Source organism: Sus scrofa, chromosome 5 (genome assembly GCF_054392235.1).
Source record: "Sus scrofa isolate SSC_HxYL_T2T_F1_AM1 chromosome 5, Sscrofa_HxYL_maternal_Yorkshire_Landrace_v2.0, whole genome shotgun sequence".
NCBI lineage: Eukaryota > Metazoa > Chordata > Mammalia > Artiodactyla > Suidae > Sus > Sus scrofa.
Window position 1 is genome coordinate 9,855,562 of NC_139387.1, and position 18,331 is coordinate 9,873,892.

Here is an 18,331-nt window from a genome sequence, read left to right on the forward strand (position 1 = left end):
AAGGCCCATCTTAACCTGGCCTTGCAGACTCCGCTTCCTCATCTCTCCCTGCATCCTCCCTACACAGACCGCCACAGTCATCTGTCTACACGTGCCCCGTGCATCGGGCTGTCCGCTGAGAAGACACCCTGGCCCCACGGCCTCTGGAGGCAGCTACACGTTCTCCACTCTCTCTGCCCCAGCTTCTCCTCGCCCAGAAGCCCTCCCCGAAGACGTCTGGGCTTCTTGCCTCCATCCTCCAAGCTCCAGCAGCACTTCTGCCAGCCACTCGTAGAAATCAGGTGCTCCCCCGGCTCTGCTATCAGTTCTGCAATGCATGTGCCCTCAAGCCGGGACCCTGTAAGTAGCTGCTCAGAAATCCTCGAAATTCCCGCAACACAAAGCCCTGCAGAACGTGGCTACCCACTCAGAACAACGTTTTGTTTTTATTCTTTTTTTTATGGCCACACCCGCGGAATGTGGAAGTTAGGGGTCGAATCAGAGCTGCAGCTGGCGGCCGACACCACAGCCACAGCACCACCAGATCCAAGCTGCATCTGTGACCTACACCACAGCTGACGGCAGGGCCGGATCCTTAACCCACTGAGTGAGGCCAGCATCGAACCTGCATCCTCACAGACACTATATCGGGTTTTTAACCCACTGAGCCACAATGGCAACTTCCCATCTTTGGTTTTTAGGTTTTGTTGTTGTTTTGTTCGTTTTAGGGCCGCACCCACGGCATATGGAGGTTCCCAGGCTAGGGGTTGAATCGGAGCTGTAGCTGCCGGCCTACACCACAGCCACAGCCACGCCAGATCCAAGCCATGTCTGCGATCTACACCACAGCTCACGGCAACGCCGGGTCCTTAACCCGCTGAGCGAAGTCAGGGATGGAAACGGAAACCTCATGGTTACTGGTCAGATTCGTTTCCGCTGCGCCACGACGGGAAGTCCCAATCTTTGGGTTTTAATGCAAGACTCTTCTCCTTTAGTCACAGCAATTCTAGTCTCTTTCACTGAAAATCAAAATGTGAAATGTTAAGGGACTCTCCCACAGCCACACACTCAGTGAGTGTCAGAATCAGGATTCCAATTCAGTTCTATTGGCCTCTGGTTTAAATATCTACAGTGTGTATTTATTTGCTGATGGTAAAGGCATAGCAAGAAAGAACAGATGATAAGGGCCTGCAGTCTATGATCTGACAAGGTTACATTTAGGCCAAAAAGCATTAAAAATGATGAGAAAGTGGACTTTTTAAAGCTAAAACTAAATATAATAAAGATATAAAAATATACATACTTAAGTACCAAATAACACAGTGTCAGCATCCATTAAGTGGAAACTATAGAAGATTTAAGGAGAAATCGAAGCATGCTGGGAATAAAAGATTTAAACAGCTTTTTTCAGTCCCTGACAGAGCCAGTGAGCAAAAGGAAATAAGAGCCCAGAACAGCTTGCTGTCCAGGAAGCCGATATAAACCCAAACGCTCAGATACACGCATGAACCGCAAACATCGACCCCAACCTCCACCTACAGACAAGCTCATCCACTGTGTATGTTCAGAAGGACACACAGCTGCACACACACAGGCATAAATGTGTGGAAACCTTTACAGCAAACTCTTACCCTTCTCTGAACAACAGGATTAAGAATGGGTTTTACTTGTTTCTTTTTGTTTCTCTGTATTTTATATTTGTCTAAATCGCACTTCCATGGTTTGGGGTTTTTTTTGACATTTTTAAAAATACAGGGCGCATAAGACTATGGTTAGTTGAAGGATCACATGATGCAGGTCTCAGCTAAGTGAAGCCTGCCTCCCGTTGTGAGGATTCATCCAGGAGATACAGCAGGACAGCGCCACGCCCACAGGGAGCAGCCCGGGAACTGCAGGTGTTGGCCTTACCACCTGTTTCCAGCATCCTTCACTCCAATCACTACCTGATTAGTTCTCCAATCTCCCCTCCTCTCCTCGCCCCACCTTGACCCTGTCCCAGCACAGAGCCTCATCATCTTTCACCTGGTTTAACACCTCAGCCTCCCAACTGGCCTCCCTGCCTCCAGTCTCATCCAGCACCTCCCTCCCCTCCTCCCAGCATGCATCTTCTGTGCCGCTCTGAGAGTGAACTTAAAAAAAAAAAAAGACTGGCATTCCTTCTGTAGCACAATGGGATTGGCTGCCTCTTGGGAGTGCTGGGAAGTAGGTTCGATCCCAGTGCTGACACAGGGGGTTAAGGATCCAGTGTTGTCACTGCAGCAGCTCATGTTGCTGCTATGGTGCAGGTTTGGTCCCTGGCCCAGGAACTTCCACATGCCACCTGGAGCAGCCAAAAAAAATAAAATGTACCCACATCACATACTAAACATAATCATTTGGCTATAAACAAATTTTAAGGAATTTTTGCCATTCTTCATTTGAATTTTTGATTAATTTCCATTTTGCTGTTTTCTTCACTACTTTGTTTTATTTCTTAAATTTTCTTCCAACTTCTTTTCTTTCTTGTTTTTTTCTTTCTTTATTTCTCTTTCTTACTTTTTCTTGGCCACCCTGAGGCATATGGAGTTTCTGGGCCAGGGATAAGATCCAAGCTACAGTTGGAACTTACACCCCTGCAACAATGCCAGATCCTTAACCCACGGTGCCAGGCTGGGAGATCAAACCTTTGTTCACCACTCCAGGTATGCCTCCGATCCCATTGCACCACAGTAGGAACTTTTATTCAACACAGTTTGGAAGTCCTAGTCACAGCAATCAGAGAAGAAAAAGAATTAAAAGGAATCCAAATTGGAAAAGAAGTAAAACTGTCATTGTTTGCAGGTGACATGATACTATACATATAAAATCTTAAAGATGATGTTTAAGTTAGGGTTAAGGTTAGGAAAACCAGAAAACTACTAGAGCTCATCAATGAATTTGGTAAAGTTTCGGGATACAAAATAAATACGGAGAAATCTCTTGCATGCCTATATACTAACAATGAAAGATCAGAAGGAGAAGTTAAGGAAACAATTCCATTTACAATAACATCAAAGAGAATAAAATACCTACAAATAAACCTTCCTAAAGAGGCGGAAGACCTGCACTCTGAAAACTGTAAGACACTGACGAAAGAAATCAAAGATGACACAAACAGATGGAAAGACATGCTTGGATTAGAAGAATCAACATTGGCAAAATGACCATGCTACCCAAGGCAATCTAAACATTCAGCACAATCCCTATCAAACCAATTGCATTTTTCACAGAATTAGAACAAAAAAAAATTTTAATTTGTATCAAAACACAAAAGACCATGAATAGCCAAAGCAATTTTGAGAAAGAAAACTGGACCTGGAGGAATCAGACTGCTCAACTCCAGACTTTACTACAAAGCCACAGTCATCAAAACAGCATGGCACAAAAACAGAACTATTGATCAGTGGAACAGAATAGAAAGCCCAGAAATAAACCCGCCCACCTATGGTCAATTAATCTATGACAAAAGAAGCAAGGAGACTGCCTCTTCAATAAGTGGTGCTGAGAAAACTGTACAGCTACATGTAACAGAATGAAACGAGAACACTCCCTAATACTATACACAAAAATAAATTCAAAACGGTTAAAGACCTAAACATAAAACCAGGTACTATAAAACTCTTAGAGGAAAATATAGGCAGAACACTCTTCGACAGAAATCACAGCAATATCCTTTTTGACCTACCCCCAGAGTAATGAAAATGAAAATAAAAATAGATGTAATTAAGCTTAAATGGTTTTGTGCAGCAAAGGAAACTATAAACAAAGCTAAAGGATAACACATAGAATGGGAGAAAAATCTTTGCAAAAGAAGTGACGGACAAAGGATTACTCTCCAAAATACACAAACATCTCATACAGCTTTATACCAATTAAAATGGCCAGAAGATCTAAACAGACATTTCTCCAATGAAGACAGACAGATGGCCAAAAAGCACCTGAAAAAATGCTCAACATCACAAACTATTAGAGAAATGCAAATCGAAACGACAATGAAGTATCACCTCATATTGATCAGAATGGCCATCATCAAAAAGTCTACAAACAATTAGTGCAGGAGATGGTGTGGAGAAAAGGGAACCCTCCTACACTGTTGGTGGGAATGTAAATTGGTACAGCTACTAAGGAAAACAGTATAGAGGTTCCTTAAAAAACTAAAAACAGAGAGTTTCCATTGTGGCTCAGCTGGTTAAGAACCAGACAGTATCTGTGAGGATGTGGTTTCAATCCCTGGCCTCACTCAGTGGGTTAAGGATCTGGCGTTGCTGCAAGCTGCAGCATAGGTGACAGATGCAGCTCGGATTCACTACAGGTATAACGCTAAAAAAAAAAGAAAGAAAGAAAGAAAAAAAAAAAAGACTAAAAATAGAGCTACCATATGATCCAGTAATCCTGCTCCTGGGCATATGTCCAGAGAAAACCATAATTCAAAAAGATTATGTAGCCCAATGTTCATCACAGCACTATTTAGAATAACCAAGACATGGAAGCAACCTAAATCTCCAACACAGAGGATTGGATAAAGAAGATGTGGAGTATTACAATGGAATATTACTCAGCCATAAAAAAGAATGAAATAATGCCATTTGCAACAACATGGGTAGACCTAGAAATTTTCACACTAAGTAAAGTCAGAGAAAGACAAATACCACATGAGATCACTAATACATGGAATCTAATGAAAAGTGATACGAAAGAACTTACAAAACAGAAAGAGCCTCAAAGATTTTTGAAACCAATTTTATGGTTACCAAAGGGGAAACATGGGTGGGGGGAGGGATAAATGAGGGGGTTGGGACTGACATATGCCCACTACTTTTTTTTTTTTTTTTTTTTTTTTTGTCTTTTGTCTTTTTGTCTGTTGTTGTTGTTGTTGCTGTTGTTGCTATTTCTTGGGCCGCTCCCGCGGCATATGGAGGTTCCCAGGCTAGGGGTTGAATCGGAGCTGTAGCCGCCGGCCTACGCCAGAGCCACAGCAACGTGGGATCCGAGCCGCGTCTGCGACCTACACCACAGCTCACGGCAACGCCGGATCGTTAACCCACTGAGCAAGGGCAGGGACCGAACCCGCAACCTCATGGTTCCTAGTCGGATTCGTTAACCACTGCGCCACGACGGGAACTCCAATGCCCACTACTATTTATAAAATGGACAGGTAAGAGGGACCTACTGTATAGCACAGGGTAACCTACTCAATACTATGCAATAACCTGTATAGGAAAAGAATCTGAAAAGGAATGGATGAATGTCTATGTATAACTGATTTACTTTGCTGTACACCTGAAACTAACACAACTTTGTAAGTCAACTATACTCCAATAAAATTTATATTAAAAAAAAAAAAAAACACCAGCCCCACTTCCCAAGCTGGGCAGAGAACCCCTGGGCTGCCCCACCTCTCAGCCAGGTTGAGTCTGTCCCTCTGGGAGGGGCCTCAGTCCAGCAGCCTCTGGACCCTAGGCTCCTACACGGGATTTGTTAGGGAAGCACGGGGGACAGGCCTAGCCCATCTGCTGTCTCCCTCCCATGGTCTCTAGGCCAGAGGGGTCCCCAAGTGGCCCTTCTGATAACCCCCCAAAATATAGAGCCCTTTACGATTTGAAAAAGGCTCCACTTTTTTTTTTTTTTTTTTCCCAGTCTTTCTAGGGCCACACCTGTAGCAAGAGGCCAAATTGGAGCTATAGCTGCTGGCCTGCACCACAGCCACAGCAACGCCAGATCTGAGCCGCGTCTGTAACTTACGACGCTGCAGCTGGCAGCAACACCGGATTCTTAACCCACTGAACAAGGCCAGGGATCGAACCCACATCCTCACGGATACTAGTCGGGTTCTTGACCCACTGAGCCGCAGCAGGAATCCTCCACCTCCTTTCTTTTGGTTGATCCTCTCTCCATCCCAGCTGGGGTAAGGAATTTTCCAGGCTCCCTTGACTCCTTGAGGCAGAGTTTGAACTGGAACTCAGGCGCAGACTCCAGCCCCGTGTAGAAGTGGCTCTAAGCTCTGTTCATTTCTCAGGACCTCAGAAAGGCCCCTCTCTTTTCTAGACCTCATTTCCCCATCTCTAACCCCAGGGGGTCCAGCTGGACAACCCCTAAGATCCCTTCAGGCTTCAGTATTCTCAGAGTCCACCACAGCGAGGAAGGCTGGCCGTGTTACAGAGGAGGAAACCGAAGCCCAGAGCTTTCCAGGGCTCCCGCAGCGGCTGCTCACTCTGTCCCCGCACCCTGGTGTCACGGGCAAAGGCACCAAGTTCCAGCAGGACCATCGGGATGAGTCACCAGGTGTGGAACCGATGCTGGCACCTCAGGGCGGGGGCTGGGAATCTCACACCCACCAAAACCACAGCCCGGGAGCAGCAACCATGGGATGCCTAAGATTTGCCCAAGACACAGCCTGCCCGGAGCGGATTCAGGCAGTCAAATGGCGCGCAGGTGTGTCTTTCAGCCCAAGGGCAGCGGATGCCACCCAGACCTCCAGGAACAATGATAATCAAAATACAAATAATAACAGTGCTCAGCTGCCTGCTCTTGGGTCAGGCACTGTGCACCTGTTACCTTCTCTCTCCTGGCGACAAAGCTGCCAGCTGAGTATCACATGCCCCCATTTAAAGACAAGACCCCAGAGGCTGGAGGGACCAAGGCCCCCCTCACGCAGGCAGGGCACCCATCCTTTTAGCTGCTCCGGCAGCTACAGCCCAGTGGCCTGGGAGGCCCTCAGCGGGGTGAAGTCAGGGCACTGGCCCGAGAGGTAGGTGACCCAGGGGGCAGGCAGGTACCTTCCTGGGCCTCAGCCTGCAGGTCTGCAAAGCCAGGAGTTTGACCTGGAGCGTCTCCAAGACTCTTTCTTAAGCCATGACATTCAGCCCCTGGGAGGCCTGTAGGATGCCACTCACAGGCTGCGGCCGAAGCTGACACCAATGGAGGAGGCTGAGACCCTGTGGTGGCTGAAGGGCCCCAGGGCCCGCCACAGGCCTGCAGCTGAGGGTGCCTGCTGTCACCAGGCAGGAATGCGTCTGAGCTGGACCTGGATCCAGACCACTGGACGCTGGAACAGAGGGTCCAACTCCAGCGCCCACGCTGGCCTCCACAGCACCAGGCTCAGCGCTGTTTCCAGAGGGAACACCAGGGGCCCTCGGACAAACACGGGTGCAGACTGGCGGGGGTGCCCAGGAAAGCAGGCCCGATGGCCACCCTGACAGGCCCACAGCCTGGGCTGGGCTCCAGGCCTCAGAGGAGACCCTCGCATCGGGGTGGAGGGTGCAGCCATTCTGGGAAAGACGCAGCAGAAGGAGGAGACCCTGGGGGAGGGCATGGGGCCGGGAGGACGTCTGTGACGAAAACCAGGACTCCCACCCTAGGGCCGCGGACCCACCCGCCAGGGCGGGGGCCTGTTCCCAGTCGGACCCTGGTGCCCTTCCTTCGACATCCCTGCCGCAGCCTCTCCCCCGCCACCCCAGCCCCTCCGCGCGCTCTCTCTCTCTCCCTCGCATTCCTCTGGGAGCCGATCAGGGCTTGAATGACACCCCAGATGACTCTTTGCTATTAATTCCCACACACAGAATGGGCCCCTTGTTCTCCTCTCCCGGAGGAATAGCCGTGGCCAAAGCCATCCCAAGAGTTCCTGACTTAACCCTTCTCCTGGCCGCTCCTCTGCGTGTCCCCACACCCGGGGCCAGGGGGCAAGCAGGGCGGGGAGCAGAGAGAGCAGCCAGGAGAATCAGGGCCGCTTCCGGCCCACAGCCCCTGGGATGAGGTCCCTGGGATGGGAGAGGGGGCCCACCCCAGCCTGTCTCGGGCGCCTGACCCCGGCGCCCAGCCTAAGGCACTCAGCCAAGCCCTGGTGGCCAGAAAGTCCTCTCTACCCAAGCGCAGGAAGCCCAGGGCCTCCAGTCTCCCCCCAGGGCCAGCCCGATGAACCTGGCCCGCAGGAAGGCTCCCTCGAGGGGCATCTGGGAAGCTCGGGCCCTTGGCCCCGCCGTGGCCCCGAGGGGGTTAACAGGACTGGAGGCCCGACACCACCTGTCCAGGCAGGTCACTGAGGAGAGACAAGAGGTGCTCGTGGCCTCTTTTGATCCTCCGAGCCTGGAGGACAGGGAAGAACTGGTCTGTTGAGTCAAAGCCCACCATCTCTCATCCTCTGTCCCCACCCCCGCCCCCGCCAGTTTAGGCAGGGAGAGTGCGGAGAGCCTCAGAGGCCACCGAGGCCAGGTCCCCACTGCTCAGGTGGGGCAACCGAGGCCCCGAGCAGAGATGTGGTCCCTGTGCCTCTCCAAGTCCGTGGCACAGCTGTGCCCCCGGGTCCCTGGCGTCTGGACCAAGACGCTGTCTCCTTTCCACGTTCCACCCTCTCCCCCTGCCACTGTCCCAGTTCTGCAGGCCTGCTGGGGGACCTTGAGCAAGTTATCTTGGCTCTCCGGGTGCTGGAAAATTCACGCACGAAGGGGACCCCAACATCTGCTCCACAACCTTTGCCTCTTGCCCCAAGAAAAGGTACAGATCCTTCCATGTGACTCAAAGGAACCAGCCCAGAAAGGCTTGAATTCATCCCCTGGCCTCATCTCCTGCCTGTCCCCCATCCAGGCTCAGAGCTGTGGGAACACAGGGAGAGGGGCCTCAGGGGCAGCGGCAATGATGCTGGAAACAGGACGAGGGAGACGGGGTGCCGGCGAAGGCCTGAGGGAGCAGCAGGGTGACCAGGGCATGGCAGCGGGCTGGGCAAGGTGGCCTGGGGAGAAGCAAGCTGGAAAGGTGGGCTGGAGCCAGGAGCGGGGAGTACCCAGAATCTCCAGACAGAGGCCCAGCGCCCTTGGCCCAAGAGCTGCTCGCATCAATTAGCACAAATCTCAGCTTCTCTAGGCCGCGTCCCCCTACCTCACTTTCCCAGAGCCCTGCGTGCCCTGGCAGCTTCCCCACACTTCCTGGTAGACAGGACCAGGGCAAGTGAGGGACGGTGGGGGAGACAGAGAAATGCAGAGAGAGAGAGAGAGAGAGAGAGATGAGGAGCTCCCATCGTGGCTCAGTGGTAATGAACCTGACTAGTATCCATGAGGATGTGGTTCCATCCCTGGCCTCGCTCAGTGGGTTAAGGATCCGGCGTTGCCGTGAGCAGTGGGGTAGGTCACAGATGCCATTCGGATCTGGCATTGCTGTGGCTGTGGCGTAGGCCAGCATCTGCAGCTCCGATTCTACCCCTGGTCTGGGAACCTCCCTATGCCACGGGTGTGGCCCTGAAAAGACAATAAAAGAAAGAAAGACAAGATTCTGAAAATAGAGCCGGGAAAAGGGGGAAAGCAGGGCCAGAGACGCCAGCCAGGGGCAGAGAGGCCCAGCAAGGGAAGGGCGCTAAGACAGAACCACCGACTGTGGGGTCAGAATGACAGCCTCTCAGAGAGGGGGCTGTGGACGGAAAGGAAAGAAAGCGGACATGATGGAGAGAGAGCAGGAAGTCGGAGCAAAATAAGAGAAAAACAGGGCCGAGGACCAGAGGCAGGGACAGAAGAGGAAAAGGGAGAAAGTGACCATCAAGAGGAAGGAGGGAGGGGACGAGGGTGCTGCTCAGGTCCCTCCCAGGTGCCTCTGTGCTTCCGGCAGATTCGTGCAGCCCCCACACGGGCCCCTGTAGCCTGTGCCCCTACAGTGCTCCAGCGCCATGCACCTGCCCTTGCCTTTGGAGGACCTGAGCCGGGCCTGCTGGGGACACGGCAGGGAGGAGAGCAGCATAGAAGCCCAGAGGGGCAGCCAGCCCAAGAGGCAGGAGCTTTGAGGCTGGGGATGCTGGGGACGGGGGCCTTAGCGACGTCTATTCCAACCGTTCCCCCGACCTGCGGCAGTATAATCACAGTGAAACTTTCAAAAAGAAATCCCACCCAAATCTGCGGCTCAGAATCGGACCTGGGAGTCAAATTTTACAAGTTCTCCAGTGAGTTTGCATTAATGCCAGGTTTGGGCCACACCAACGGATCAGGAGGATGCTGAGCGGGGTAGACCCCACCCAAGGTCACACACAGTTTCCCGCAGAGTGAGCCCTTCCCGATCCCAGCTCGGGGCCACTGGGTGGTCCACACAGTGCCAGGCACATGGGAAGGGCTTAAGTGGGCAGTGCCCTCCCCCTTGCCCTCTCTCCCTCTAGGCTCAAGGCCCCAGGCCCGCTCTCCAGAGGCTGCCAGGGCAGTCACCATCCTGAGAGGCAGAAATCAAACGGGAGAGAGGAAGGCACTGGGCCAGAATGGGATTTCTATCCCCCGTTTCCCCGCCCCCGTCCCCCTAATGCCAAGGCCTGGGGCTGCCAGCTCTAGCCAGAGATGGGGGTGGAGGGCGGGACAGGAGGGAGGAGGGGAGGACCCGGGTGTTTCCTGCCCCCCCACCCCAAACCCCCACTCTTTCCCTCAGCCTCCTTCGGCTCAGGGCTGGGTCCCCTGGGGCTCTGGTGTCTGAAGCTGACAGATCTACCCTGTCCTTCCTGCCTGCTGGGGGAAGGGGTGGAGCTGGCAGGGAACTGGCTCAGATGCCCCGTCCCCTCCTTCTCTTCCCTAGGTCCTCACGGGCCTGGTGTCCCACTAAACCTGGCCTGTCCCACCAGGTGCCCCACATTCCAGAAGAAGGAAAAGCAGTGGACTGCGAATCAAGACACCTGTCTCCATCAAGTGAGAGACCCTGGACCAGGCTCCTCCTCTGACCCCCAGCCTCCCTCCTCTCATCCCAGCTCCTCCCTGACCCGTCCTCCCCAGGAGGCTCTGCTTGTTCATTCATTCATTCACTGGGCACCTCTGGCATGCCTGGCCCTCAGCTGATCACCAGGGGTTCGCGAAGCTGACATCCTTGTGGGAGGAGAGTTATCACTGTAAGTTGCGGTGGCTGCTGTAGAGGAGAAGGCCAGGGGGCTGTAAGGGAGGACAACTGACCATGGAGGACTGGGGAGGTGACTCTGCAGCCCTTTAGGCTCAGCCCAAAGAAGCCAGGGCTCTCTGTGGGTTCTCTCCCTAGTCAGTGAGATTCAACAAGCATTTATTGAGCATCTGCTATATGCTCTCGTGTCCCACCCTGAGCCCTGACTCAGGGAGACAAAAGCAGACATAAGCAGTTTCCCATAGGACCCTAAAAACCCCTGACAGTAAATCTGAAATCACCCTCAGAGACCTCAGAGGCCAACTCCCTCATTGTACAAATGAAGGAACGAAAGAACCCAGAGAGGGTGGCTGACTTGCCCAAGGTCACACAGCAAGAGTTGGGGACCTTGACAGAGTGGGGAGCAGCTCCTCCCACCACCCCTGCCAAAGCCAAGGCACGAAGGCTTCTGCTCAGGGTTCTAGCCCCAAACAGGAGACTTTCAAACTCTGACCTCTCAACCTGCCACCTGTAGGGAGGAGACAGATACAACATCCCCATGCCCAGCAGCCTCAGGGATCAATCACACTTTCCGCTTGAACCAAAGCGCCCCCAGGGCTGTGCCTGAGTTCCTTGCTCTTATTGCAGTAAATGCAACTCTTGTCCCTAGAAAGGGACAAGATTTTCCTGGGTGCAGCCTACCAAGGCGTTATTCTACTCAGTGCAACCTGGCAAGTGCTGGACATCAGCCCGCAGTTGAGATGACTCAGAGACGCGATGACTGTGCCTGCCATTTGTCCCTGGCACCGCGCGAAGTGCCTGCCAGTCCTTGTTTCTTTCACCTTTGCGACATTCCCAGGAGACAGGTATGGTTATCCTTATTTTACAGATGAGTAAATCAAGGTACAGAAAGAGCACGTAACTGGCCTGATCTCACGGAGCAAGGACTGGATTTGAACTCTGGTCGCTCTGGCTCTGGGTCTCAGGCTCAGCATCACTCAGCTCTTTCTTTCATTATAAAGTGACCTCATCGAGGGATAAGTTCGTCTTATCACGGGGAGGCCCCCTCAGAGCTCAGACAAACGCTAAAATCCCACTGGATCACAGTTTCACGTTCGGGGGACAGAGGCCATCTCGCGAGAGTAGGGATGCACTCAGCGCCAACCTCAAATGGGTGTCCTTGGCTCCATTCCTGCCCAACCCAGGCCCCTGCCCTTTGGCATTCAAAGCTCCAGTCCCGGGCAGTGAATGCCAGGGATGACAGAGTGAAATTACAGGGACTCCGGAATGGCAAGACCTGGGTTTTTCTAGTCACATCCTGACCCGGGGAACCTGAACAAGCCCTTCCCGTCAGGCTACCCAGGTGTTGCTCAGAGGTGCAGCCCCCTCCAGGGGCAACATCAAGGGTCCCATGTGACAAAGGCCACCCTTCCTTCCTTTCCTCCACCTTCACCACAGTCTTCATCCACACGCACGTCTGCACCATGTCACCGAAAAGTGAACCCACTCCCAGCTCATCCGCGAGCTCCCTGAAGACAAACGAAGCGCTCGCCCCTCTTTACTTCCCCTCGGACAGCAGAGGGGAGATCCTCGGGACGCAAAAAGCCCTGGCAGAGACGTCAGGTTCCAAGACCGGTCCTGTGATCTCGGCCAACCGGTCAATCCCTTTCCCGGCTGCTTTTGTTTAATGGGAAGACGATCCTGCTGATGGGAGGACATCCGATAACAGCACTGAGACAGGACAAGAAGCAATGATTCTATCAAACCCAAGGTCCACCAGCAGCCCCCCTTTGAGGCAGGTCCCCAAGATGCGAATCACAACGGCTGCCATTTACTGAGCCCCGTAATGTGCCGGGCACTGTCCCAAGTGTTTACATATATTATCTGGTTTAATCCTCACCCCGACCTGGAAGGAAACTGAGATTCGGAGACATTAAGCCACTTGCCAAGGACACACAGCTAGTAAGTGGGGCTGCCAGGATTCAAACCCAGAGCTGCCCATGTATGTTCATCGACCTGCAAATCATTCATTCACTCCCATCGCCACACACAGCACCACGGGGGAAGGTGGCAAAGCCTCAGCTCGCAGATCTGCACCCGCACAGGGACCAGGTCCTGCTGGAACAGCCATCCAGGCAGGAGACAGGGGAGGCTCCAGGCCAACAGGCAAGGTGTCCTGTGGGCAGGGCTGGGCCTGCTGGGTTTGAGCCCCACAGGGGTGAGGGGAGAGTGGCTGTGGCTGCAGCTTAGGTCAAGGGCAGGGGCAAGGTGGGGTGTGGGGGTGGTGGAGCGCTGTGCTGGCACCCAGGGGCCTGAGAAATTGAGGACCGTGCCCTAAGGGACACCCAGGCCCCCCCAGGTCAGAGCTCCTCACAGGAGCACCCCAGCTTCTTCTTGACTCTTAGGAAAAAGGAAGGAGGAGAGACAAGGACCAGAGTCAGAGGAAAGGAGTGAAGAGAAGGAGGAGGAGGAGGAAGAGGAGTTGGGAATAAGTATTTTATTTTATTTTTTGTCTTTTTGCCTTTTCTAGGGCCGCTCCCACGGCATATGGAAGTTCCCAGGCTAGGGGTCCAATCAAAGCCGCAGCCACCAGCCTACACCAGAGCCACAGCAACACAGATCCAAGCTGTGTCTGCGACCTACACCACAGCTCACGGCAATGTCAGATCCTTAACCCACTGAGCAAGGCCAGGGATCGAACCAGCAACCTCATGGTTCCTAGTCGGATTCATTAACCACTGAGCCACGACGGAAACTCTGGGAATAAGCATTTTAAAAAGAGATCTTTTTTTTTTTTTTTTTTTTTTTTTGTCTTTTTAGGGCTGCACCCGAGGCATATGGAAGTTCCCAGGCTAGGGGTTGAATTGAAGCCATAGCCACTGGCCTACATCACAGCCACAGCAACTCAGGATCTGGGCTGTGTCTGCAACCTACCCCACAGCTCAGGGCAACACTGGATCCTTAACCCACTGAGCAAGGCCGGGGATCAAACCCATGTCCTCATGGATACTAGATGGGTTCTTAACCTGCTGAGCCACAACGGGAACTCCCACAAAGATCCTTTTTTTTTTTTTTTTTTAACCGCAACAGTTAGAGCTTCTAACACCCTAAAAGCCCGCATCTCTAAAAGAAAAAGTTAGAAAGCAGTGCTTCCCAAACTGACTTGCCCCCAAAACTGTCTTTTCAAGAGAGGCTGATCACTGTCTGCGGAACACCAAAGGCCCTGGGCACCACCTTGGAGACACTAGGTCAGGCACTGGCCTCTGGTTTTGAGATAGAATTCATAGGCTACTGAATCTGAAAATGCCCTCAGAGATGACCTAGCCTGCCTCTCACTGCATAGGTGGGGACACTGAGGCCCAGAGAATGAAGAAGGTGGCCGAGGCCACACAGGGCCGCCACAGCCCAGCTAGGACCTGACTCCCCATCCCCGTTCAGCCCTGGAGGACCTCGGCCGTGCCAAGAGTTTGGGTTCCCAAGTCTCCCATCGAACTCTGAGCTCCTCAAAGCCAGGTCTGGCCTCCATCACCTTCTCACCCAAGCTCCTGGCCCAGAGGGCAGGTTTGCAAAAGTTCCCTGCAGCAGGAGAGGCTCGGCCGGGATAGCAGGAAGGGCTTTCCGGCAGCTGGGTGTAGATGACAGGAACGAGCAGTCTCTGCTCAGGGCTTCTAAGAAGAGGGCAGAGGCCAGCAGCCCCGAGGCAGCGCTGGGCACTGGCCCCAGCTTCCTTGTTCCTGGAGTGGGTGGGGAGGGGAGGGGAAGGAAGACTCAGGCCCCAGGAGGGGCCTTCCTGGCCCAGGTCCGCAACCCTTGGCTTGGACCAGAAACGGGGCCAGGCGAGAGCCCGTGTTGGGACAGGCCTGGAATGCCGTCCTCCTCCCTGAGCGCTGGGGCCCTCCGCCTCCAGGAAGCCCCTCCTGCCCACCCCAGCCTCCCTGATCATTTTCTCCTTGGAACCCTGATGGCAACTCAACCCAGGGAAGACCCCTGAGGTTGTGCTGGGCCCTGGAGAGGCCCTACCCTCAGCGGGGGGTGAGTGGGGGGCTGCCAGGAGGTTGGACTGGGTGCCGGGCTGGGTAGAGAGCAGGTGAAGCAGGTATGAAGCCATCTCCCTCTCCTCTACCAGAAAGTAATACAGGAGAAGGATTCCAAGCAAGGCGTGTCCGGGAGTGCGTCCCAGAAGAGAGGGCCTCTGAGTCAAGCTGCTCTGCTCGCAGAGGGGGAGCACAGAGCAAGGGCAAAGGCCCAGGGGGCGGGGAGGGAACCCCCGGGAGGCTGCGCCTGGGGTCTAGCAGTGATGGAGCGCAGTGGTCAGAGGCTGCGCATGTGCAGGAGGGAAACCGCAGGCACCAGTCCCCCGCCTCCCATCATTAGCGGGGTGAGCTGGGCACATCACTGCACCTCTTCGTGCCTCAGTTTCCTTCCTAGAGGGAGACTAATGACAGCACCCACTCAGAGAGTTGTTGAAACTCCGGGGATGGGGTACCCAGGGCCCAGCCGGCCCCTGGGGGGTTCTGGAAGAGTGGACCTTTGCTGTTGAGGGAGCCCTGGCAGGGGAGGCCCCCTCATGAGGCGCTTACACCCTGCCCTGTCTGATGCTGGGGCTCAGGAGGCAGCTTACAAACTTCTGCAGCAAATCCATGGTGGCTGCTCCGTAAACTTTTGTGCACTTGAACTGAAGCGAGCATCCTCCACTTCCCAGTCCCTAAACTACTTTTACTAATTACCATTGACTGAGCACGTGCTCTGCACCAAATGTATGCTGTGTGTTCTTATTCTCCCAGCCACTTGGGGATACGCTGATATATAAAATTATCAACTTTTTATACATGCAAAACCAAGTCCTGCGAGGTTAATGGCATACTTCGCCCAAGGCCATACGGACACCAGCAGCAGGATCTCCTGTCTCCGAGACCAGTGCCCTTTCAACCCTGCACCCAGACTCGGGGGAACACGCCTGTCCAGAGGTGGGGGGCCTAGGAAGTGGGTGAAGGAGCTCCCTGCCTCCATGCTCACCCAGACTAAGCTTCTGTCTGGGTCAGTTCTGCACCCTTGACCTTAACCCATGCCCCTCAGCCCTCCCCCTCCCCAATGCACAACCCACTCCACCCCCCCACCCCCCTCATCCCGCCACACCTCATAATCCCCTGCACACCCCAGGGTCATTGCAGTTCTGGCCTCCAGCTCTAGGGTCTAGAACCCAGCCCCCTCCCCCCTCCCTGGAGGCTGCGGGTCCTGCAGGTGGTTGGTCCCAGCGAGGGAGAGCAGGACCTCCCAGGGAGCTTCAAAGAGGAAACATGTCTGGAGCCCAGCTCCAGAGATTCCGAATTAGCCAGTCTGCAGGGGAGCCAGGCTTCAGAGTTTCTTTAAGACACCGCGGTGCTCCTAAAGCAAAGCAGGAATGAGAAGCAGTGATGCTCCAGGCAACTACCTGGGGGCTGCTCAGAGGCTGGAGCGGGGCCGGGCCTGAGGGACGAGGGAGAGCACAGCCTGGACCACTCAGGGCTCACCCTCATGGCGCCGCGAGGTGGTGAAGCGTCTTCCCAGCATCCCCTCCTCTGGTCCCGTGCCCTGTCCTCCGAGGGAGGGCGCACCTGGGGAAACCAAGGCTGGAGCAGCGCCGCCCCTTCCCCTGGTCGGCCCTGGCTTGGCGGAACAGCAGCTGTCCCCATCTCACCTCCGTGTGCTCTGGGAGGTGATCACTGCCCCTCTGGGGGACAGATGAGGGACTGGGACCCAGGAAGGGAAACCAAGGGCAGACCTTCCACAGAGCAGGACCAGCGCCCAGAAAGAGGGCTCGGGGAGTAAGGGGTTAAAGGTCACCGCTGACCCGAAGCAGCCCCGCCAGGCAGGGTCATCAGTGGGGGCTTTATGTTTGATGGAGCTGCATTTGCTCTCCTCCTCTTAGGGGCTCCTCTGAGGAGTCAGTCTGGGAGCAGCTTCACAGAGCCCAGGTCAGAGCCCAGAAAAACCCTGCTGCTCCTGAAAGGCCTCTGCCCAGGGAAGGAAGCCCGAGTATCGCCATCACACTCAGGCGTGGGGCCCTCCCTGTGGGGAGAGAGCAGACCAGAGTCCACCAGTCACGACCCTCACCCAGGATGGGCAGGTGGGGCTCAGGGGATGTGGTAAGGGGGTCACAGCATCCTCAGGGAAGGGTCAGGAGTGGGGGGGGGGAAGCATCCCTCCCACCTGGGCATGGAGCAGAAGGTGGCGCTGGCCACCTGGTTGTCCTGCCAAGACCAGAGGCCCCGGGTCTTCACCCAGGAGCCCGCCCCCCTCCAGACTCCCTGCTCCCCAGGGATGAACACAGGGCATCCCCCCGCCCCTGCTGGAGAAAGCCGGGTCCCTGGGGCCCGGACTGGATGGAGGACATCAGAGTTCCCAGCATGGCGGGCAGTGTGTTCACAGCAGAGGCTACTCCCCCCGCCATCCAGAGCCCTGGGCATTTGACAGCACCCCCCTCCCCCCCGCAAGGCCCACCAGCCTCATCCAGCACCTCTCAGCAGAGAGCCCAGCACGGCGCTATGGAGACAGGAGGAGAGAGGAGGAGAGGGGGGGAGAAAGGGACGGGGGAGGGGAAGAGAGAGGCCCCTTCAGTGCAGCGTGGCTTTTCTGCAGACCCAGAGCGCCCACTGCCACCCCCACCCCCATCCTGGCACAGCTGGGCCCAGGAGGGTGAAGGGGGGAGGCGGGGAGTCGAAAGGGGAGCTGTGGGACCCCACACCTGGCTTCCTACCCTCCACGGCCACCCCTCCCTGCCTGGGGCGGGGGTGGGGGGGTCCACAGGCCGAATCACAGACACCACACCTCCTCAAGAGGAGGAACCCAGGGGTGGAAGGATGAGCGGGGACCCACCGGGATCGGGAGATGCCAGGCAGGCGGGCCGCGGGCGGGCAGCAGCGGGTGTTGGAGACTGCTGTGGGCAGCCGGACACGACCAGCTGGATGCTCGTCCCTCCGTCCCTCTGTCCATCCAGGGCGGCTCCTCTCTGGGCGGTTCTGAGGCCGGGCGGGCGCTGTTAAAAAGCTTTTTATGTGTGTGTGTGTTAATCACATGATTGCCGTTCACCTGTATTTCGAACAAAGACAGCTCACTGTTTCAAGGCCCCGAACAAGAGTCTGGGCACAGGGAAGAGAAGGGAGGCGGGGGGAGGAGGGTTGGCAGCGCCGGGGGTGGCGTCGAGGAAAACTGGGGGGAGATTGTCCAAGGCCGGCGAGCGAGAGAAAGAGAAAACCCTTATCAAACTCCTAATTCACTGGGCTCCGAGGCCCCAGACACACTGGCCCGATTGTCTGGCTGCTTGTGTGTGCGAGCATGTGTGTGTGTGTGTGTGTGTGTGTGTGTGTGTTCCAATGTCCGCTCCCCCCGCCCCCAACATGCCTTCGCCTCGTGTGACTACCTCATTGTGTCCCCCCCCCACCCCCTGGCCTTTCCCAAGCACGAGGCCTCGCCTAGACCCCCTCCAGCCCTACTCCACACAGGACTCCCTCCCGGTGGGCCTGGGGCCTTG

The 18,331-nt window shown here is 54.9% G+C and overlaps 1 long non-coding RNA gene across 2 annotated transcripts in view; it reads right to left on the reverse strand.

The window, feature by feature from the left end:
• The window catches only part of LOC146403128 (uncharacterized), a 63,510-nt gene extending 45,683 nt beyond the window's left edge, over nucleotides 1–17,827 (reverse strand). For both annotated transcript variants that reach the window (XR_014803067.1, XR_014803066.1), the window contains exon 1: nucleotides 17,677–17,827. This is a non-coding gene — a long non-coding RNA (uncharacterized LOC146403128). The remainder of the gene's footprint in view (nucleotides 1–17,676) is intronic.
• Between the last annotated feature and the right edge of the window lie 504 nt (nucleotides 17,828–18,331).